The sequence below is a fragment of the Martes martes genome, assembly GCF_963455335.1.
Source record: "Martes martes genome assembly, chromosome: 2".
Classification (NCBI taxonomy): Eukaryota; Metazoa; Chordata; class Mammalia; order Carnivora; family Mustelidae; genus Martes; species Martes martes.
The window spans coordinates 145,865,519-145,888,989 of record NC_137889.1 but is presented as its reverse complement, the minus strand read 5'-3'; positions in this window follow the sequence as shown (position 1 = coordinate 145,888,989).

Sequence of the window (23,471 nt, the reverse complement as noted above, 5' to 3'; positions counted from 1 at the left end):
CAGGGAAATCCCTGAGAGGAAAAAGAGTTCTAGTACCAAAAGGAATTCTATTTAATAGGCCAAAGCAACAGAAATTCACACCATGGGAAAATATCCATCTGGGGTTGATGATACGACTGGTATGTGGAGGAAGAGGTCAAGGTTGGAGGTAAACTTGGAAGTCATAAGCAATGCATTAGAACTCAAGGAGAGTATAAATGTTAAGATGATTACTAGGCCAAGGCTGAAAGTACTCAGGAAACATCACCCCCTAAGACAGGAAAAGAGGAACACATAAACTAGAAACAAAACAGAGAAGGAAGAGAATCATGTGCCAAGGAATGTATGAACATTTTCTTTTTTCATTTAATTTTCACTACAACACAATAAGGAAAGTAGAAAGTTTTCCATCTTACCAGAAGAAGAATTTAAATCAGAGCTATGTGTCCTGCTGGTGTGCAAATACAAATCTGACAGGTGGAGATGGGATTGGAAACTTTGGTTATGAGGCTCCAAACTCTGTTCTGTCACAGAGTATGGAGATCCCCACTGACAGCAAAAGGGCTGAGGAAGTATTCTGTTCCCAGGTGTTTTCTCCTCCCATCTCGGAGGATTGTACTTTTAAATACCTACTTGTTTCTTGACAGTAAATATTTTTATTCCACAAAAAAACACCCTCCCAAAACTCCACCCCAAATTAAAAACAGTTCTAACCACTCTTCAGAAGAGCTTATACTTAAACTTTTGCAATCTGTCCTTGATTAAGCTTGTACAGACTTGAGAAAACCTAGAAGTATGATAACTAAAAAGACCCTTGGAAATCATCCCATAAGGGATTCGGTGATGGATTCCAAGAGAATCCAGTAAACCTTGGAATTTGAATATAAAATTGTGTTTGTGCATAAAGGCATTCTCTTTTGAGATCAGAATCTATAGTTTTCTTTGGATTCTCAAAGGAATATAAGAGCCCAAATACCTTAACTTTATAGAAATGGGTCAAATCACCTACACCCTGTAGGCCTCAACATCTCACCATGAGACCTCAGGACACTCAGGTCTAGACCTTAGGTTTCTTGATTCCCAAAGCATGACACCTTCACGGAACCCCTGACAATAAGAATCCCATGTTTGGAAGAAAGGCTTTTGGCCCTGTGATCACCTATAGATTTTATGGCCAGCAAGGGTCCTTCTTGTAAAGTCATTCCTTGAAAAACAAAATGTTTTTATTAAACTGTCATATATAGGCACAGGGAACGTGAGGTGCAGACTGCATTATTTCAGGGACAGGAAATGCATAGAAGGGCAGGAAGAGGGGAAGGAAGAAAAGGGAGAAAAGCAAAAAGGGGGAGGAGGAAAAGACCTTTGACAAGGGAATTCACATCAGCTGAGGCACTAAAAGGAGAAGTATAGGTGGTGTCTTGGTTCATACTATGGTCTGAGTATTTGTGTCCTCCTGAAATTCACACAATGAAACTCTGATTCCCCAAGGTGATGGTATTAAGAGGTGAAGACTTTGGGAGGTGCTTAGGTCATGAGGGTGGACCCCTTCTAATTGGGATTAATGTCTTATGAAAGAGACCCCTAGAACTCCAAAGCTCCCTTCTTTCTTTTTTTAAGACTTTATTTATTTATTCGAGAGAAAGAAAGAGAACAAGCATGAATGGGGTAGAGGACAGAGGGAGCCTAGCTCCTTTCTTTCAAGTGAAGAAACAATGAGAAATTTGCAGCCCACAAGAGGGCCCTCAACTGACCATGCTGACATCCTGACCCCAGTCTTCCAGTCTCCAGAACTATGAGAAATTTCTGTTGCTCATAAGCCAGTCAGTCTATGGTATTTTATTATAGCAACCCAAATGGGACTAAGACAGTTCCCACTCTCCAGAATCAGACCCTGCCATGAGGATTTAGGTGTAAGTCATTTATTAGATGTGCTCCCAAAAGAAACTGGAAAAACGAGCTGAGGAAGCAGGATGGGGAAAGAAAGAACCAGGCAAGCATATGACTCCAGGCAACATCTCTTGGACAGTGGCTAGCCTGATATGCAGGGGACCTTGAGAGTGTGCTAAGTCTCAGAGTTTGTTCCAATTGGAGGCCTGGAATCAGCTCTCCTTTAGCCAGCTGGGGAAGGGAAAGGGGGTGGAGGAGTCCAAACTCAACACCTGCTGCTCTTTGTGTTCCTTGTGGGGTGAGCAAAATGAGCAGCTCAGGTAGCCCAAGGGCAGTTCTGAGAAGAAAAGAGCCAAATAAGGTCATCAAAAGAAATTGCACACCAGGACTGGGGAGATGCACAGAGAAACAGTAAAAGGCATCCAAAGGCACCGGGGCAGAGCACTGACAGTGTCCAACAAAGGAAGGAAAATGAACCTTTATTCTTCACCGGGTACTTTTTCCTTTTCCCTTTTCCTCTCAGTTAACATCTGATCCAGGACAGAATTAACTCACTGTAGCAGCATAGATAGTTCGGGACTCCATTTGGTATTTGTACAGCTAAACCTGAGCTTCTGAGTCCTGGTTGAGAAGTGCTGAGTAATAACCATTTTCAAAGAATGAAATCAGTACCCAGTGTTATGAAATAGATTGCTATTAAATTATGAGCAATCAAATTATTTGTAAATATTTATTGCGCACTTACCATGTTTCAGGGACAGATCCATGGTGAATTTACTTATTGACTCTTTCCATCAAACATCTAAAGTAGGTACCAGCAATATGGCTACTTTATAGGTGAGGAAACTAAGCAGAGAGAATAAATATCATGAACAAGAGCACATACATAGTAAGAGATGATGCCAGTCCTCAGATTTAGACTACCTATCCCTTGAGCCCATGCATGCTCTTAACTGCTGCACTGTGTTCTTGAGTATTAAAGACCCTGACTTATGCTCCAAGACCAACTGTGCTTTTACTGTATGACTCTGAGTAATTGAAAATATGAGCAAGTTACTGCTTTTGAGAATGAGAGTATTTGAGTAACCAGGGGCAGACCTGTCTTTCCTTTCTAAAGATAAGGCCACTGGAACACCATCAAAATGGGTTGAGTTACTTATCCCCTGATACTTACCAACCCTTCCCGAAAAAGCATGCATAATCAGTATGTTTTGAAGAGGACAAACCAATCACTTCAGTTCCTCTCTCGGGGAAAGTGGTCTTTTCATGTTTAATAACACTTGTTGCTTTAGATTCTTCTGATGGCAAAGGAGGACACATTTGGAAGTGGAGTGTTCCTACCTTTCAGCCGAATTATATTTCCTTGATGATGAGTAATGTTGAACATTTTTTTCTAAACTATATGAGAGTAAATTGAAAACCTCAAAGTCCTTTTCCCTTAAGTGTGCCCAAGTGTATTTCCCGAGAACAGGAATATTTTCGTACATAATCCCAGTATAATTATCAAGTTCAGAAAATTTAACATGAACATTTTCTCAATTTATAGTCAGCTAACTTCTGTTATATACTCACTGTAACAGGCTCTGTGCTAAAAACAACATGTGCATTGTTGGGAGGATTAGTGAAATAACCTAAAACTTGGTACTTTTATTGTCCCAGTGTTATACACAAAGCATCCCAGACTAAGCACATAGCTGGGAAGTGGCCAAGCTCAGGGGTGACCCCAGCCCAGTTTTTTCCCTGAGATTGAGCTCCTAACTATTCTCCTGCCTTCCAAGGGCTCCAGTGGTTCTCCTCATGTCACCCATTCCTTTCACCTTGATCCATTTTCAAATCCTACCTGACCCCTAATGCTTAGCTCAACCCTTTCAAATAAGTCTTAATGAATTACACAGGGCAAATTTGAATTCTTCCTTGATAACCTGAGTTTTTATTTGGAAAATGAGGTTAAGGGGACAAGAAAGAAAGGAAGTCCAAGAGAATGTTGCTACATTTTTCTAGATAGGTCTCCTAAGGTAAGGGAAAGAAAAGCAAAAATAAACTATTAGGACTATACCAAAATAAAAAGCTTTTGCACAGCAAAGGAAATTCATCCACAAAACGAAAGGGCAACCTACTGAATGGGAGAAGATACTTGAAAATAATATATCTGATAAGGTGTTAATATTCAATATATATAAATAAAAAACTTATATAACTCAACATCAAAAAATCAGATTAAAAATGGGCAGATGTGAATAGACATTTTTTCTAAAAAAGACAATAGACACATAAAGATGCTCAACATCAATCATCATCAGGGAAATACAAACCAAAACTATAGCAAAATATCAATTTAAACCTCTTGGAATGGTTATTATCAAAAAGATAAGAAATAATAAGCATGGGGGGGGAATGTGGAGAAAGAAGAAATTTCATGCACTGATGGTGGGAATGTGCAGCCACTGGAAAACAGTAAGGAGGATCCTCAAAACTAAAAAAAAAAAAAAAAAAAATAGAATTACCATATGATCCAGTAATTTGGCTATTTACCCAAAGAAAACAAAAACACAAACTTCAAAAGATATATGCACCCCTATGTCTATTGTAGCATTATTTACAATAACCAAGATATGGAAACAGCCCAAGGATCTATCAATAGATGAATGGGATAAAGAAGATGTGAGATACACACAGAATGGAATATTACTCAGCCATAAAAAAACAAGATCTTGCCATTTACAACAACATGAATGGACCTAGAAGGTATTATACTAAGTGAAATAAGCCAGACAGAGAAAGACAAACACTACATGATTTCATGTATGTGTGGAATCTTAAAACCAAATGAACAAAAACAAACAGACCCTTAAATTCAGAGAACTGGTGGTTCCAAGAGGGGACATGTGTAGGGGTATGGGTGAAATAGATGAAGGAGATTAGTAGGCACAAACTTTCAGTTCTAAAAGAAATAACTCACAAATGAAAAGTATAGCATAGAGAATACAGTAACAAATATTGTAATAATGTTCAGTGACAGATGGTGATTATACATTTCATGGTGAGCACTGACAAATATATAGGATTGTTGAATCAATGTACATCTGAAACCAATGTATCATCGTAAGTTAATTATACTTCACTAAAATTTTTAAAAATGCCTACCACCCAAAAAAAGAAAAGAAAGGAAGCAAATGATTTTTACGGACTCTCTGGGAATTGAATCCCTGAGAGTTCCTACATTTATGCACCAGATGGCAGTGTTCAATTAGTCAAAAGAAAAATCCCAGGGTAAGGATTTGCTGTGTAAAATAAAGGTATTTAACTATTTCTAAACTGTTCTTAGACTCCTCAGAGCTTCTTGGAGTTTCTTTGGAAACTATGAACAGTCATAACTGGTTCTACTATATTCTCACAGCAATCTTGAGACTAATGGACATGTGGATTGACTTCCCGTTTATGATGGGGAAATTCATCCAGGGCAAGTGTGAATGGAAAGTCAGGGAGTATGTAAGTGGCTGGCCCAGGATTAGGACCCAGGTCTCCTGGCTTATAGTTTAGTGTCCATCATATGTATGAACTGAGTTATATTAAAGATTATTTTTTCTTCCAATCTTCCTCTCAGACAAGAAACCTTTCTTGCCCATTGGCCCACATTCTTGCCCAAGCCTTCCCCCACCTCCACTGTACCTTCCATGTTGCTAAATTATCTCAACATAACTGTTCCCAAGGCGGTCTGATGACAACAGGTAGATGCAAGTAGAAAGAACAAACCAAGAAAAAACAGAGAGAAATCAAGTCCTGTAATAGTCGTTCTTTTCAAGAGCTACTTTTGAGAGTGTGAGGCTCCCTTTATGAAGTAGATTCTATTTTTCTATTGACCTTCTAGTCTTTTTTTTTTTTTTTCGTTTTTATACTGTTGATCTAGGAGTCACAATATTCATCCTTCACATTTCATACTCAGAATTGGTGTAGTACCACTTCACAAAATACACAATAATCTTGTAAATGTATATGTCCTTTCACCACCATCCTTTTTTTATAGGTTTATCATATTACTTCAACCTGCATTATAAACCTCAGAAGACAATGACATAATTTTTGCTTTAAACAGTCCTATGTATTTTAGAGAAGCTAAAAATTAGGTTTTGATATTTAAATATTAAGCATTTCTGGCAACACTCTTTATTCCTTCCTTAAGATTTAAGTTCTCCTCTGGTATTCTTTCTCTTCAATCTGAAGAAATTAGCCTTTCTTTTACTGTGGTAGTAAATGAACACCGAAAACAAATTCTCTTTTAACTGAAGAGGTCTTTATTTTACTTCCATCTTTGAAGGAGACTTTTGCTCAATATGGAATTCTAGGTTGACGGTTGTTTCTTGCAGTACTTTTAGATGATGGTCCCTTGTCTACAGGTCTCTATCATTTCAGATGAGTCAATGATAATGTGAATCCTTGTTCCTTATGTATACATTCTTCTCTGTATCCTTACAAATTTTTTTTCTTTGGGGCTCAGTAAAGACGTGCTTAGCCACGACTTTCGTGTATTTATCCTACCTAGGATTTGCAGAGCTTCTTAGGTCCTTGCATTTGCATTTTCCCCCAAATTTGGAAAAAACAAAACACAAAAAACTGGTCATCATTTCTTCAAATATTTTTTCTGCCCAGTTTATGCTTTCCTTTGTAATCCTTCCAGAATTACAATTAATCCTACAGTATCTTTTGATATTATTCCACAAGTTCCTAAGGCTCCCCATTTTTTCCCAATATTTTCCTCCATTTTTTTAACTGTGTAATTTGAAAACTATATTGTATTTTTTAAATTGCATAATTTGAAAATATTGTTATATATATTCTATTGCTCTTAGACTCTAAGTTATCAACTCCTCCAACAAATGTACTTAAAGCAAAAAGCACTAATAGAAATTCTCCATCATGAATTTTTTTTTTCCATTATGAATTTATCATATCTGGGAGGAAATCTGCCTATATACAGAACTCCTTGGTTTGAGACATGGATGGGGCTTGGAGCTCATCATAGTGATACATCCTATTGGATACTGCCCCCCTCATCTAAATCTTCCTGTATTCAAAAAAACCTCCAAAAAAAATGGGAGATTTCTATTAAATGCACAAGAGAACACCAAATACAGCCACAAAAGTGCCAGAAAATGGAAGGCACTTGTAACTCTAGCAAGACCCTCACCAGCACAGGAGAGCCTCTTACCTTCCAGGAGGACTGTGCTCAAATTACAAGAACCCTGTCTTGGCTCCAGTTACTATGGGTGGGAAAAAAGTCCTTCAACTTAGCTCCATCTGAGAAGAAGTGTTGCCCCCAACTCTCCAAATCCAGAAGAGGAGAAGGAGAAAGAAAAGGAACAGAAGAAGGGGAGCGAGTCTATGGAATCCAAACCAGGGTGCTTTCCAGGTTTACATTGTCAGGAGGTAGGAAGAGGACAGGGGAACATGAGACACAAGGGAATAGTCAAGCTGTTCCTGGGGGTTCTTTGTTTGGAAGGAGCGACAGTCCTGGTGATTCAGGCCCTAAGGACAGAACACCACTATGGCTTTGAAGAATGCTTAGAGTGTAGGTGAACAGGAAGAAATGGCCCTGGGAGGGGCGCCTGGGTGGCTCAGTGGGTTAAAGCCTCTGCCTTCGGCTCAGGTCATGATCCCAGGGTCCTGGGATTGAGCCCCGCATCGGGCTGTCTGCTCAGCGGGGAGCCTGCTTCCTCCTCTCTCTCTCTCTCTCTGCCTGCCTTTCTGCCTATTTGTGATCTCTGTCTGTCAAATAAATAAATAAAATCTTAAAAAAAAAAAAAAGAAAAAAAAAAAAAAAGAAATGGCCCTGGGAGACTAGGAACCGGAGGAGCTCTGATAACTTGGCAGAAACACGGTTGTATTCACCCTGATAGCACAGGATATGGTCCTTTTCCAATGTGGGCTCATGTGTGCTCACCCCACCCCAACTAGGGCCCAAGACCTCTAGATGTAGAATCCTCCACCATGCTGACACTGAAGGCCAGGAAGGGGGCCACATGTACAATTGTGTAAGGGAGAAAAAAGGTGTTTGAGGGACACAGAGGTACTATGGGTACCTGATAGGCTATTACTGACCATTTTCATTTTCAGTGACTAAAAAAAAAAGACTTCCAGAGGCTTAGGGACCTGTCCACCTGTGAGAAAAGCATACTACTTATAAATGGGGGCAGGGGGAAGGAAAGGGACCCTCAACATTTTTTAATTACTGTTTCAAAATACAGAAAAGTAGAGGAAGTTATTATAATGGTTTATTGTTGACATTTTCCTGTCTTTATTTAAAATTTTGTAAGACATAGAAAGATAGTGATAAGATGCTCCCTTCCCCACCCTCTGCCCCACCACAACCAGACTGACATGGGATCTTGGGGTTATTTTAGATATAAAAGTTATGTGGTCCCTATTCCATTTAATATGTTTCAACCTTCTCATAGCCCTTTTTTTCCCCTTTTGGTGCAAGTTAATGGAATTGCTTTGAAACTCCCTAACCACCTCTCCTTTCTAAAGTTTCTGCATGAGAAAAGGGAAGATCCAGTTCAGGCTTGAACCCCTTGGCATCCCTGCTGAGCTACTGAATAAAAAACAAAGATATGCAAATGGACATTAGAACTGGTATTAGTGATCCTGAAAGCTTGTAAGAACTCTTCAACCCAAGATTTTGGGCTTGGGGGGTTGGTGAAGATTTTGAGGTAAAAAGAAAACAATTACCTTAATTCAAGTCCACATGACACATTAAACCATTTGCTAATTCAAACTGTTCAGTGAATTTGGGTTTTAAGAAAGAATCAGGGAGAAAGCATAACTATAATTGTGAAATGGAAACGGAAAAATGTTTTAGATTTTATTTCATGCAAGACTTCAGATTAAAAAAAAAAAAAAAAAAGGAAACAACTACCTTAAATGGAATGCCCTTAATTCTTAACTCTTGCCTCATAGGTTACTTTTATTAACATTTAAGATTATATAAATGTAAATAGATGTTCAAGAGAGTATAATAAAACTAGTATCTTTAGAAAAGGAAAAACTCTTGAAAAAAATCTTATATTGCAAAATATGTAGCTCTAAGAATTATTCCATTTACCTTAAAACTTCACTAAGTGTATTAATTTCTCTGACAAATTCTTGAATTCTTAGCAACAGAGACTATATTGTTCTTTAATGAACCTTTACTTTCTAAAATGCCTAATTGGTTTGGTAACTCAGACAGCGACAATACCAGGGTTATTAAAATTTGTTTTCAGGGGATTTCTAGAAAAATGATTTCTTCTTTCTTTTCCTGAATTACATTCATAGTCATTAGACTATTTGCATGTGTGTCTCAGTGCATTGTTGTCTGCTTATATCTGTTCTTCATAACACTCAAGATGATTAAAATCATTGTATTATAAACACTTAGGACTGCATGTACACATATATGTATGTATTTACATATAAATAGACATAAATTTAAGTTAATATTTAAGAAAAAATAACTGTCTCCAATGGAACAGAGAGGGCTGGTAAATCAGAGAAAAGAAATTGGGCTTGATAAATATGCTCTGTCCAGGATGTACAATTTATTTGAAAAGTGATGCTTTGGATATGTTTCTCCCTCACAGACTCTTGAATTTTTCTTTTGGGGATGTTGGATTTCATTTCCAAAAGGGAACCCACATAAACATGAAATTCCCAAAACAGGCAAAATAAAAGTATATAGGTCCTTCCCAACCTAGGAGAAGGGGGAAGGGAATAGGACTTCAAAGGGAAGAAAGACAATTCACAGGAAGATGAGGAGTAAATGTTTGGTAAACATTTGTTGTCCCATCCAGGAACCATGGGACACAGAGAGGAATTTTAGCAAACAGACCTTGTTTGTTTCCTCTGTCTACCACCCCTAGTTCCTATTAAAATGTCTATGGTGATAGCTCCCTTCCTGAAGCAGGTTTTCTATATAAATTCTTTTAGGCAGTTAGGAGGAAGATCAGAGTTTCTTCCGGAGTCTTTTAGGACTTGATTGTTTTTAGTTTAAAATATTGTGCATGCCAAAAGTCAATTCCTCTGAACCCCTACGGGGCCTAATTTACTGAACTCAGAAATCAAAGGAGTAATAAAAAGAAAGAAGGCAGGCACTCAGGTTCAGTAAGCTGTGTCTGACTTCAGTGCATTGGGAAAGGGAAGGAAGTCAGGCTAGTAACACACTCAAGGGGCCATTCCTAAAAGGAATAGAAGAGAGGAGGGAAACTTTAGGCACACCAACCACTACAAGGAAAGATGTACTGCAAACAGATGCTATCCAAGACTGGAATGGTCAGAGGCAGGATTAATACACACAACTGTGAGACAAGAATATCGAAGGACCTGGTAGTGTTGGGGAGAGGGAGAGTTACTCCCAAATTAAAAACTGTGGTAAGGTAGTACTTCCCTGATCTACCACTAAAGGACCATGCAGCGAATACCCAAAATATGATTATAAGAATCCAAGCAAAATCTGCTCTAAGATGCTGATGTGGGGAAAAAAAAAAAAAAAGTTTTCAAGAATATTATTCAAACCAAGACTGGGGTGGAAGCAATGTCATGCTAGAGCTGCTCCTGAGCTGAGTGTGCAATGCAGCACTGTGATCCCATCATCAGACAAGGTGGGAGAATATACCCTCGAAAAGCGGCCAATAGTACAAACCAGACTTTTTCCCCCTGGAGAACTGCATTTACCAGCACACTATGAAAAGTCTTGAAATTTTTATGTTTCTGGTGAAAGCCAGAACTTATTTTCTTAGAAAGTACTCTAAAGATCAATTTAGTAACTTGACAATTTTTAAAGCTTAACACAGTCATAAAAAATGGGATTAAATGGACAAACCATGAGAGACTCTTGACTCTGGGAAACAAACTGAGGGTTGTGTAAGGGGAGGTAACTGGGGGGGGGGGATGGGGTAATTGGGGGATGGGCATTAAGGAGGGTATATGATGTAATGAGCACTGGGTATTATACACAATTGGTAAGTCACTGAACACTGCATCTGAAATTAAAGTACTACAGTTGGTTAATTGCATTTAAATTTAAAAATAGGATTAAATTTATCATGGTGGGGATGTTAAAACCTGGGAACAGGTGATTTTAGTGATTTTTAGTGATTAAGTGTTTTTAAGAAATCCAATAAAAGAGAACAGTCAATGCTATTAAGGTAATCATAGTTAGATTTGGCAACATACCATCACATATATTGATTATAGGATTAAGACTTTAGATAGTCCCAATGTTGGAAGCCCTTAATTATTCGTATCTTTATGCCAGTAAAACTAAAATGACTTCGTTGGAAGACCCATTTACTGGAAAGGTGTCACTGTGTTTGAACATAAATTGCCCCAGAAGACCTGGCTGGGAAGGTGGCAGCAGAGTAGGAGGACCCTAGGCTCACTTTGACCCAGGAATACAACTAGATAATTATTAAAACCATCCTATATACTCCAGAAATCAATCTGAAGATGGGAAGAACAAACTCCACAACTAACGGTACAGAAGAGGCCACACAGAAGCAAGTAGCAAGTGTGGAAAAGTGGTTTGGGAGAGACACAGAGCATGGTCACTGTGGTGGGGAGTGAGCCACAGTAGCCTACAAGAGTGAGAGACAGACTAGCACACAAGAATGCAGGGTGGGGAGGGGAATTAATACTCATAACAATTGACCCGAGGGTGAGAGGGCCAGATTGTCCTAAGTTCTTACAGTCAGTGAGGCCTAAAGCCTGGAGTTTTGAAGGCCAGCATGCTTGGTTCTGAGAGAGTTCAGAGGACATTGGGGATGCTCTTGGAGAGAAGGCAGGCAAACATCCCACAGATGTACAGTGCAGAAGCAGTGATCCAAAGAGCACCTGGGGCACTCAGTGGAGAGGTTATTTGCTTATCTTGGAATGTGTCCCAGAGAGGCAGCATTCAGAGACACTCCTCTGGGAACAAAGGAACTGTCAGGTGCCATTTCCCTCCCCTGACCCTCAGCATAAACACAGGGCCAATGTGGGAAACAGGGCAGCACTAACACTCACTACCTAACTTGCTTACATCAAGCCCCATCCCTTCCCCCCACACTCCAGAAGAACTGCCCTTCCCAGTCATGTTTGTTTTAGTCCCACCATTCTGGGCCCCCACCCCCAGGAGACCAGCCCACAACCCTGCCAACAATGCATCTCCCAAACCAGGAGTTTTTTGAGGCCTTGGGGCTGGCAGCAGCAACAGGTTTCATTTCACAAGTAGACCAGAGCTCCTAGTTAAAATGTGCAAAATTCAGTCCAGGAGTCAAACATTGCCTGCAATGGTCAAAGAGAGCCTCTGCAGATGACTGGCCTGAAGGATAGTGTGGCTAGGACAAAAGAGCAGAGCACATGTAGCACACATTGGAGACATACTGGGAAATGCCGTTCCTGGAAATGCCATTCTGGGGAACAGAGGACACTACTACACTGCAGGGCACTACTGGACCTCTTCTTAATAAGGCAGGAGATGTAGCTGACTTTCATAACACAGAAATAGGCACAGAGACTTAGACAAAATGAGAAGACAGAGGAATTTGTTCCAAATGAAAGAACAGAATAAGGCCACAGCCAGAGATCTAAGCAAAATCATCATGCCCAATGGAGAATTTATTTTTAAGATTGATTTATTAGAGAGAGAGAGAGAGCACATGAGCAGGGGGTAGGGTTGGGGGGCAGAGGAGAAGCAGACGCCCCGCTGAGCCTAACAATGAGGCTCTATCCCAGGACCCTGAGATCACGACCTGAGCAGAAGGCAGACACTTAACTGACTGAGCTGCTCAGGCACTCCCTGATGGAGAATTTAAAGCCCTGATCATAAGGGTAATAACCGGACTTGAGAAAAAGGTGGAGGACAACAATGAGATCATTAACACAGAGATAAGGAGTAACATACCAGAGATAAAAGGCTCAATAAATGAAATGAGAAACATGCCTAAAGGAATGAATAGGAAGAAGCAGAGGAACAAATTAATGATCTAAATATAGTAATGGAAAGTAATCAAGCTGAACAAAAGAAAGAAAAAAGAATTATGCAAACAAGAATAGACACAGGGAACTCAGTGACTCCATCAAACATAATAACATTCATTTTATAGGAATCCCAGAATAAGAGAAAAAGAGGGGCAGATAATTTGAAGAAATAATAGCTGAAAACTTCCCTAATCTAGGGAAGGAAACATATCCAGATCCAGGAGGTACAGAGAACACCCAACAAAATCAACAAAAACAGAACCATACCAAGACATAGTATAAGTAAAACAGCAAATTATTGTGATAGAGAAAAAATACTAAAAGTGGCAAGACAAAAGAAGGCATCACATACAAAAGAAACTCCATAAGGCTCTCAATAGATTTTTCAGCAGAAACACGCCAAGCCAAAAAGGAATGGCATGCTATATTCATAGCATATTCATAGTGTCTGAGTGGCTCAGCCAGTTAAGTGGCTGCCTTCGGCTCAGGTCATGATCTAGGGTTCTGGGATTGAGCCTTGCTTTGGGCTCCCTGCTTCGTGGGGAGCCTGCTTCTCTGCCTGCAGCAACCCCTGCTTGTGCGCACATGCATTCTTTCTCTAATAAATCAATCAACTGAAGTGCTGAATGGGAAAAATCTGCAGCCAACAACAGAAGGAAAGATAAAGAGCTTCCCAGACAAACAGAAACTAAAGGAGTTCATGACCACTAAACCAGCCCTACAAGATATATTAAAAGGAACTCTTTGGGTGGAAAGATTAAAAATGAGAGCATGAAAGTATGAAATGCAAAAACAGTAAAAATGGATATTTTGTAAAAATTCAGTCAAGGAATTCACAAATAAAAGATATAAAATATGTCACCATTTACTTAAAACATGAAAAGGAGTAAAGAATAGCTTCAATCTTAAACTACAGTCAACTTAATATAGAAAGCTATATGCAGAAGGGGTTATATACAAACCTAGTGGTAACCACAAGTCAAAAACCACTAATAAATATGCAAAGAATAAGGAGAAAGAAATCCAAATATATCACTAAAGGAAATCAGCAAACCATGAACAAGAAAAAAAACAAGAAAAGATCAGAGAAAATCTTCAGTGTAACAAACACAAGTAATAAAATAGCAAATACTTATCAATAATTACTACAAACCCCTAAGTGAACTGAATGCTTCAATCGAAAGACATAGATATGGTGACAGAATGGATTAAAAAAAAAAACACACACACATACAAGACCCATCTATATGCTCCCTACAAGAGACTCATTTTATTTTATTTATTTTTTTAGGGGCATAAAACTAACCTTTTTAACATAATAATGGTGAATACATGTCATTATGTATTTGTCAAAACTGTAGAATGCACAACTCCAAGACTGAACTGTAAGGATCATTTTAGACCTAAAGTCACCTGTAGATTGAAAGTGAGGAGATGAGGAAAGATTTATCGTGCAAATGAATGTCAAAAGAAAGCTGGAGTAGCAATACTTATATTGGACAAAATAGACTTTAAAACCAAGATTGTAACAAGAGACCAAGGAGGACACTATAATAAAGAGGACAATTGAACAAGAAAATGTAACAATTGCAAATATTTATGCACTCAACATGGGAACACCAAAATAACAAACAAAGGAAGTACTCAATAAAAATACAATAATAGGGGACTTTAATACCCTGCTACAGATGCATTTAACAGATTCAGAACATTCCATCCTAAAACAGAATAAACATTCTCTTCAAGAGCACAAAGATCATTCTCCAGAATAGATCACCTATTAGGCCACAAAACAAGCCTTAACAAATTCAAAACGATTGATGTCATACAATTCATCTTTTCTGACAATGGTATGAAACTAAAAGTCAACCACAAGAAAAATAGGGAATGACCACAAACAGAGGAAGGTTAAATAACAAGGTACTAAACAATGAATGGGTCCACCAGGAAATAAAAGAAATTAAGAAGTACATGGAAACAAATGAAAATGAAAGCACAATGGCCCAAAACCTTTAGGATGCAGCAAAAACAGTTCTAAGAGGGAAGTTTATAGCAATACAGGCCTACTTCAAGAAGCAAGAAAAATCTCAAATAAACAACCTAACCCTGCGCCTAAAGGAACTAGAAAAAGAACAACAAAACCTAAAACCAGCAGAAGGAAATAATAAAGCAGACTCCCCGCTGAGAGCAGAGTCTGCTGTGGGCCCATGGCAGAATCCTGAGATCATGACCTGAGCTAAAGTCATAATCTATAACCATCTTCTCCCTCAACCCCCATTTTTCCCCCCTTGGAATTTGTTGAAGAAACAAAGTTGACTTGTAGAATTTCCCTCATTATGAATAAGACTGATTGTGTCCCTCTGTCTTAACATGTTTGTATTAGGACAGATTTCCTAAGGGCAGAGCCTGAGACGGGAACTTTGTGAAAGTGCTCTCAGAAGAGGAGAATGCAATGGAGTGAGGGGGCAGGAGAGGGAAGGCAAATAGCTAAGCAGAGATCAGATCTCAGGTCTGGCCCCACAAGTTGATTCTTCTTTCAAGAAAGGGGCCAGCCTGGCTGCCCCATGTCAATTCCTGGCTATGGGTTCCCTGAGTGGGTGGGCATGGTAACCTCTCAGGCAGGAATTCACTTCTGTCCATAGGCAATTCTCCTAGGAAGGAGCTGCAGAGAACATTTAGCAGCCAATGGTTCCAGCAGCAGATGGAAAGATCAGGAAGGACACCAAGAGCATTCTCTCTCTTCTGGGTTTCCTGAAAACTGTACTTAAATCTAGAGGTTTAATCCAGGTCAGGTTTTATTTTTGATAAGACTGTGTGCTACCTCTGGTACCACATCACAGGGCACTTTGTATCTGCTTATCTTATAAAACCTTTAATGCACCACTCCAGGATTATCGTTTCTGCCAAAACCATATTTAACCACTTTCACATTGTGAGATAAGTTGGCTTAACAAAGAGAGTCAGGTTTCATTTAGTTTAACAGTGTGTATGCTTTCCACCTGTAATTTATAACTCATTATAATCCACATGAGTGTACAGTATTTGTATGGGACAATCTGTTTTCCAGCAGAGTTGGAAAAATGAGTGCATTCTTTTAGGTTTTTCCAGATGCCTAGCTGGGAAAATTCAAATGAAACTGGCTTAAATCAAAGAAAATCATTAAGTCCCTCACTTAACTGCACAGTCTGAGATAAAGTCTGAAATGTACCTAGATCCAAGCCCTCACAGGTGTCAGAAGTAATTTTACTGGCTCCATATTGGGTTTCATTTTCTCTGTGGATGCAGTATTTACCAGAATCACTCTGTGGCCTTCAACATCATCAGGTTTACATCTTATCCTGTCTTCAATCCCAGCAGATTGAGTGTCACTCAGCTTGGTAATCTGGTAGGAATTGAATTCTGTTGCTTGTGATTTAGGTCTCAGACTATAATGAGGTATGATGGCATTATCAAATCACCCTCATGAGAATCACAGACCCAGCACCAAGCTTCACTAACAATTTCAAGGATAAGAATAAACACAAGGCACAACCTAACAAGGAAATCTTGCCCCTCTTTAGGACATTCTCTGGCCAAGATTTGACAGCTGAGGTCTCTGAATGATGTGTACACTCACATAACTTACACAAAAAGGTACTGCTGCATCAGGAAAGGTCCATTCTAAACTATAATATTTAAGCAGCCTTCATGAGGTGGCAGAGGAATCCTTACCCCATAAATCCCAAAATTCCTATTACCCAAGGAATCTCCTACCAAAAACTTTTGGTGTTTTGCCAGGTCCATCATTAGGATGTTTACAAGGATCTGAAGAGCTAACCATTCTTTCTAGAGGTGTTCCCCATTTCAGAGAAGGCATTGCAGACCTGCTTATAACCATTTCTTTCTATTAGGTCTCTGAGCCCATTGCTATGACCAGGGCTTAAGATTACTTGATGGAGGAAACCCTGGACTACAGAAGAACGGGGTGATTTTACCAGAAAGAGGAACACCACCATGTCCTAACAAGGATCCAGGAGGCCTCAGAATGCAGACAGATTTTCTAAGAACTTTCTTGTTTTGTCAAGAAGGTTTGAAGGAGACCCAGGCACTAAAAGCTCAAGGATCTAAACAGTTTAGGAAAGCACTGTGAAGCACACTATTGATGTGGCTAGAGGAGCCCATGGTCATAGGCTCTCTCCTGCATCTCACTTACTGTAGGTCTGCCTCATGCTGTTCATGAAACTGTAACAGAGTCTAGTTCAGTGAATCCAATGTACCATAAACCCTTAGAGATACTTTCAGAGGTTCTGGGACAGGGGTAGGGGGTGAGGGAGGGGAACCCAGAATAGGTATCTATCCTTGTGACTACAAACCACTGGCCCCTCTAGGATTCAAGGGCCCCAAGTGTAAGCTTACTACCACCTAGATAGTTGGTTTCCTTGAGAAATAGTCCCAAAGGGCGGTGGGAAGGGGAGGGGATCACCATCAGTCTCCATTCCTGGCAGGTTGGACAATCAGTGGTGGCAATTGCTATATCAGCCTTGGGAAGGGGAAGCCCATGTGATTCGGTCCATCCACAGATTCCACCTTTGCCACTAGGGTCACTTTGTTTATGTGCTCATGTTGCCTGACTTGGAAGGACCAATGGCACAGGCTGCCTAATGTTAACTTGTTGAGTCATTTTGTCTTCTTTCTGTGGAGTATTAACATGGGTATCAAAATGTTATGTCCATTGACATTTCCCTACCCTAGACCTGCTTGACCTTGATTTTCCAATCTTTCTATATTTAAGCCTCTGTCTAGATGACTAAGCCATATGCCATTGCTCAGGAGTCTGTATACAGTCTAACCTTAGACCACTTCTTCACAAAGTGGATAACCAAGAGAATCCAAGTATGTAGCCAAGGAGGCAGAGCTGCTTGGACCCTAGCCTGGACCTTCTACAGAGCCCATTCCTGTTCTGGTTCCCACTCAAAACTGGCAACATTTCACCTCACCCTATATGTGTATTGGGACAGTATTCACAGGGGTGTATATAAATTTTCTCTGAAGGCCAAAGAGGTCAGCCAGTCATTGTACTTCCTTCCTTGTGATGGGATGCAAAAGATGCAAGTACTTATTTCAGATAGTATGGTGGCCATTAAGTATGCTACTCAGATCTCCTTCAAGAGGCCATGCTGCAGGAAACATGAAAGTCTGAGATACTGCATATTTGGGTCTACCAGGGCTGCGTTCATATTGAGGCCATGCTTCCCTCCAGCTGCTCCCAGCCTGTGAGAACTCAGTGATAAACTAGTGCCACCCCTTCCCAATCCTCCTTCCCACTCTCCCATTTTATAGGTATCACATTGGCATGGAGGACCACAGGTGCTCCTTGCCTTCTCCTGTTTCTTCCTCTCTTTTTCACAGGTATTTCTCCCAATATATCTCTTTCACATACAATCCTATTTTGGTGTTTGCTTCTCAGAGCACACAGACTGACATGGTTGAGATATCCAAGCATGTCTTTGACTACTAGGCCCCTTCTGCAGGGGTCTGTGACTAGTGCAGATTAAATCTTCACAAAAATTATCTCCTGTCTTCTGAATGGGTACATGTCATTCAAGGCTCCAATGCACTAACTGCTTCTAGCTTGTGGGTCAGTGTGACCCATGGCAAGACACCCAGACAATCCCTATCCTTTCATTTTATGTCAAGATTGGAGAGCTTACATGAACTTGAGGTGAAACTATACATGTAAACTGTTGTCCAAGTGTTAGTAACCTATAACCCATAGGTCAAATCTGGCTTGCCATGTGTTTTATATAGTATTTTTTTTTCAAATAGTCACAGTCATTTTTTTGAAACATGTGAGCTGTGGCAACTTTGGCACTACAACAGATGCTTGTGACAGACTGTACAGCTGGCAATGTTTACTATCTGGACCTTTACAGGAAGTTTGCCAGCCCCTGGTATTGTCCATTCCATAAGAATATATTTTTCTGATAGGGAAAAGGCATGAATTTGCCAAATCAATGGCTGCATACCATGCACCTAAAGCCATGTAAACCTGTTTTGGTAAAGAGGAACTCCTATTTGCTTGAACTTGTGGCAGTTTACAGTCATTCTCTAGATCCATCTTTTTTTTTTTTTGAGCCAGAATTATAAATTATATGGAAACATGACAGAGACCACCATCTCAGCATCCTTTAGATCTTGGCATATCAAACAATAGTACACTACAGGGCAAGTGTGGGCGCATGGTGGACATTGTGTTAACATTAACTGCAGCCAAGGAGAGTTCCAGAGGCCTGAGAGGTAAAGGCTATTTGTTAATAGTACCCCTAGCATCTAAGGCAAATCCTTTCTTAATAGTGGATCTGGTCAGTACATCTCTGTCCATCATAGTCACCTGAAGCCAAATAAGCTGTTGATGCCAAAGCCGCCTTGGATGATTGAAGAAAAGATCCAAAGGCTCAGATATGTAGAAATTTTAGAACAGATTTTTCATGTGAAAGCAGAAGTTCTACCAGGCTTGTTTCTAGGAGAGGCTAGAATTACTCTCTCACTAAAGCAATAATGAATACACTGGTGATGTGGGAACTGACACCACTGATCTCATGGTGACCTTGTAGGACATGCCACAGTGGAACTGTGCTTGAGTGTATGAAGAGGATATAGCGTGCAAGCATTGGTACAGGCAGGTGGTGGCTTGTAACCATCAGAGGCAAGATAGATTTATGACTCTAACAGGGAACACAAGATCCTTGAGCCACAAGGATCTGTGACAATAACCTCTATACCATGGTAAACCCAGGAGTAAGACAGATGGGCCTCTACAGGTGACAGTTGACCTGTATAACCCCACAAAATTAAGAGCTCATGAGGGAGAAAGACAGGCCCAGAAAGGATAATTATAATCCCTTATCTAATTTCCAGTTAGAGGTCCAGTCCTTTAGGAAAAAGAAGGTTCTGCAAGCCACAACAAATATATCCAGTAAAAATTCTCCAAATTCTTTCCCAGATCTTCAGTCTAATGAACAATATTTTCTAGTCTACTAGGGAATGGATTCTTCTCCAGTCAAACAATGAGATGAGTCTGCAGCCCCTGTCAACCTATTGACTGCAGCTTCATAAAATTCTGAAGCAGAGGACCCAGCTAAGTCATGCCAGTACTTATGATTCACAGAAATTGTAAGATAATACATGTGTTGTTTTAGTCTGTTAAGACTGAGGTAATTTGTTACACAGTAGGAAACAATGAATATACTTGTCCAATATGACTCTGAGTTGGAGTGTTCCAATGACAAGAGCTCATGAAAAATATGGACTATGGAAAAGGAAGGAGAGGTCATTATTACTGAGAGGTACAGTATTAGATCTGGTATTCTTGTATACTTCTCCATGAACTCCAACTTTTAAGAGTTTTCCAATAAGCCTCTCTGATTATGGCAGCACCACAAAAAATTCTCCAGCTTCTGACTTCCCCACCAGCACTTCCAGTTCAAGCCATTAGTGCCTTTTTCTGACCCTCCAGCCATAGCCTCTGGACATTCACTTTTCCAGCTCTTTCTGTAATTGTGTAAATATTAACTTCTGTGATATTATTAGGATATGTGTAGTGGGTCTGTTTTAGATAATAACCACAAGCATACAATTAATTATATCAACTCAACTAATTCCTAAAAAACTTTATATTTACATGAATTAATGTTACTTACTACCTAAAACATTAGGTCTTGGGGCATCTGAGTGACTCTGTTGGTTAAACATTGACTTAATTTTGGTTCAGGTCATGAATCTGAGGGTCATGAGATTGAGCCCCACATTGAGCTCTGCACTCAAGCTCTACTTCTCTTTTTCCCTCTCTGCCCCTTCCTTGGCTCATGCTCTCTAAAATAAATGAATCTTTAAAACAGTAGGTCTTTCTACATCGGAAGACAAGATGGCCTACCTGAAGGTATCCTTTAGATCTGGTGTTCTTGTATACTTCTCCATGAACTCCAACTTTTAGGAGTTTTCCAATAAGGGACTCAAGGCTATTCACTAACTAGTGAGTAATGTCACAGCCTCCGCTGGCTCTAACCAGAGACTACAGTCAGTGTGGCACCCATTACAGACTTTGTCACAAGAGGGCAGAGATATAATCCAATCCATATCACTGCATCCAGAGAACCTTCACTTTTTTTTTCCTTTCTCCCTTTGGGAAACCAGGCATTAAAGACATTCAAAAGCGGGGCGCCTGGGTGGCTCAGTGGGTTAAAGCCTCTGCCTTCGGCTCAGGTCATGATCCCTGGGATCTGGGATCGAGCCCCACATCGGGCTCTCTGCTGGGCAGGGAGCCTGCTTCCTCCTCTCTCTCTCTCTGCCTGCCTCTCTGCCTACCTGTGATCTGTCTGTCAAATAAATAAATAAAATATTTAAAAAAAAAAAAAAAAGACATTCAAAAGCAAATACACATACAGAGAAAATTAGAAAGTGACCACACACACCTAGGGAAAGACATAGTCTTAGAAAAGACCTCAGAACACCATAACTTTAAACCTCAAGTGGACCCTTGGCACAGAATCTATAAAGATAAAATTTAAAAGACAAAAACAAAAACAGGAAATCTTAAGAACAGGGGGGCAACTGATTTAAAGAACAAGTACATCAGTAAGTTCAAATATCCAGTTTTCAACAATAAAAAAAAAATCAAAGCATACCAAAAAATAAGCAAATATAGCCCATTTGAAAGAAAAAAATCCCAGAAAAACGTGTGATGAGAGATCTACCAAAGATCTTAAAATGACAGTCTTTTTTTTTTAAGATTTTATTTATTTATTTGATAGAGATCACAAGTAGGCAGAGAGGCAGGCAGAGAGAGAGAGAGAGAGAGAGGAGGAAGCAGGCTCCCTGCAGAGCAGAGAGCCTGATGCGGGACTCGATCCCAGGACCCTGAGATCATGACCTGAGCTGAAGGCAGAGGCTTAACCCACTGAGCCACCCAGGCGCCCTTTAAAATGACAGTCTTAAAGATGTTCAAGGAACTAAAGAAAATATGGAGAAAATAAAAATGCATGAACAAAATGGAATTATTAATCAAGAGACAGAAAACCTAAGAAAAGTCCCAAGAAATCTGCAACTAAGAAGTATAGCAGCAAATTAGAGGGATTCAGTGACAGATTTGAGCAGATAGAAGAAAGAATTAGAGAACCTAAAGATAGGACAAAGAAATTATTAAGTCTGAGGAAAAAAAAGGAAAAAGAAAAATGAGGTTAGGGTCCAAGATGGCAATGTAGGAGGCTTACAAATTAACCTCCTTCCACAGGCACACTAATCTCCAAGTATACATGGAACAACTCCCTCTGAAAGAAGTCCAGAAACTAGCTGAATAACTCCTACATACCAGGCAAACAAATACCCACATTGAAATGGACCACTTGCAACTCCCTGGAAGGAGCTTATGCACATTTTGTGCCTTGACTTTTGCAGCTGCCACCCAAGAAACAGACCCCTTAATCACCTGCCCTAGTGGTGAGCAAGTCTTGCTTTCATGAGCCCGACAGGACTGTGCCAACAAAGAAATAGTTCTTAACCAGCTTCCCACCCAGGAGAAGAAAAAAAGAAGAAGAAAGAAGAAAGAAGAAGAAGAAGAAGGAGGAGGAGGAGGAGGAGGAGGAGGAGGAGGGGGAGGAGGAGGAGGAGGGGGAGGAGGAGGAGGAGGAGGAGGAGGAGGAGGAGGAGGAAGCAAACCATAACACACTTCTAACTATAGAGAACAAACTGAGGGTTGATAAGGAGACGTGGGCAGGGGATGGGCTAAATAGATGATGGGTATTAAGGAGGGCACTTGTGATGAGCCCTGGGTGGTATATGTAAGTGATGAATCACTCAATTTTCCTTCTGAATCCAATATTACACTATATTAACTAGAATTTAAATTAAAATTTGAAACAAAAAAATAAATCAAAAAGGAAGTAAAACTATGTCTATCTGTATACGACCTATATAAACTCTCAAGATTCCACCCAAAACTGTTGGAATAAATTCAGTTAAGTTGCAGGATACAAAGCATACAGAAATCAGTTGCATTTCTATATATGAGCATTCTCTATACAAAGAGAAATTAGGAAAACAATCACATCCATAACTGGATCAAAAAGAACAAGTTACTCAGGAATAAATTTAAAGAATGAGGTCAAATGTCCATAAACTGAAAATTGTAATACACTGATGAAGTAAACTGAAGAAAACACAACTAAAAAGAAAGATATTTCATGTCCATGGATTGAAAACATTGTTAAAATACCCATACTATCCAAGCAATCTACACACTCGATGTCATCCCTAATCCTAAAAGGTGTATGGAACCAAAAACGACTCCAAATAGCCAAAGCAATCTTTTTTTTTAAATTTTTTTTATTTTAATAAACATATAATGTATTTTTATCCCCAGGGGTACAGGTCTGTGAATCGCCAGGTTTACACATTTCACAGCACTCATCATAGCACATACCCTCCCCAATGTCCATTTCTCCACCACCCTCTCCCGTCCCCCCTCCCCCCAGCAACCCTCAGTCTGTTTCTTGAGATTGAGTCTTTTATGGTTTGTCTCCCTCCCAATCCCATCTTTTCATTTTTTCTTTTCCTACCTCCCCCCAACCCCTCCCCCG